Below are 1,083 nucleotides of genomic sequence, written 5' to 3'. Positions count from 1 at the left end.
AGGGTCAGTGCATGTAACTGGGCCACAGAGTGAAGGGTTATAACCCTGGGGGTCATAGGCCAGACTTAGAGCCACTTGCTGGGCCTTAAGGGGGTGTGGGAGGGTGCTGGAGCCTGTTAACCCAGTGTCAGTGCATGTTATTGGGCCACAGAGTGAAGGCTTTTAACCCTGGAGGTCATAGGCCAGACTTAGAGCCACTTGCTGGGCATTAAGGGGGTGTGGGAGTGTGCTGGAGCCTGTTAACCCAGTGTCAGTGCATGCTATTGGGCCACAGAGTGAAGGGTTATAACCCTGGGGGTCATAGGCCAGACTTAGAGCCACTTACTGGGCCTTTGGGGGGTGTGGGAGGGTGCTGGGACATGTTTACCCAGGGTCAGTGCATGCTATTGGGCCACAGAGTGAAGGGTTATAACCCTGGGGGTCATAGGCCAGACTTAGAGCCACTTACTGGGCCTTTGGGGGGTGTGGGAGGGTGCTGGGACATGTTTACCCAGGGTCAGTGCATGTAACTGGGCCACAGAGTGAAGGGTTATAACCCTGGGGGTCATAGGCCAGACTTAGAGCCACTTGCTGGGCCTTAAGGGGGTGTGGGAGGGTGCTGGAGCCTGTTAACCCAGTGTCAGTGCATGTTATTGGGCACCAGAGTGAAGGCTTTTAACCCTGGAGGTCATAGGCCAGACTTAGAGCCACTTGCTGGGCATTAAGGGGGTGTGGGAGTGTGCTGGAGCCTGTTAACCCAGTGTCAGTGCATGCTATTGGGCCACAGAGTGAAGGGTTATAACCCTAGGGGTCATAGGCCAGACTTAGAGCCACTTACTGGGCATTAAGGGGGTGTGGGAGGGTGCTGGGACATGTTTACCCAGGGTCAGTGCATGTAACTGGGGCATAGAGTGAAGGCCTATAACCCTGGAGGTCACAGGCCAGAGTGAGAGCCACTTGCTGGGCCTTAAGGGGGTGTGGGAGGGTGCTGGAGCCTGTTAACCCAGTGTCAGTGCATGCTATTGGGCCACAGAGTGAAGGGTTATAACCCTAGGGGTCATAGGCCAGACTTAGAGCCACTTACTGGGCATTAAGGGGGTGTGG

The sequence above is a fragment of the Etheostoma spectabile genome, unplaced genomic scaffold, assembly GCF_008692095.1.
Source record: "Etheostoma spectabile isolate EspeVRDwgs_2016 unplaced genomic scaffold, UIUC_Espe_1.0 scaffold00006263, whole genome shotgun sequence".
NCBI lineage: Eukaryota > Metazoa > Chordata > Actinopteri > Perciformes > Percidae > Etheostoma > Etheostoma spectabile.
The sequence above is the reverse complement of the archived record's forward strand: the minus strand, read 5'-3'. Positions refer to the sequence as shown.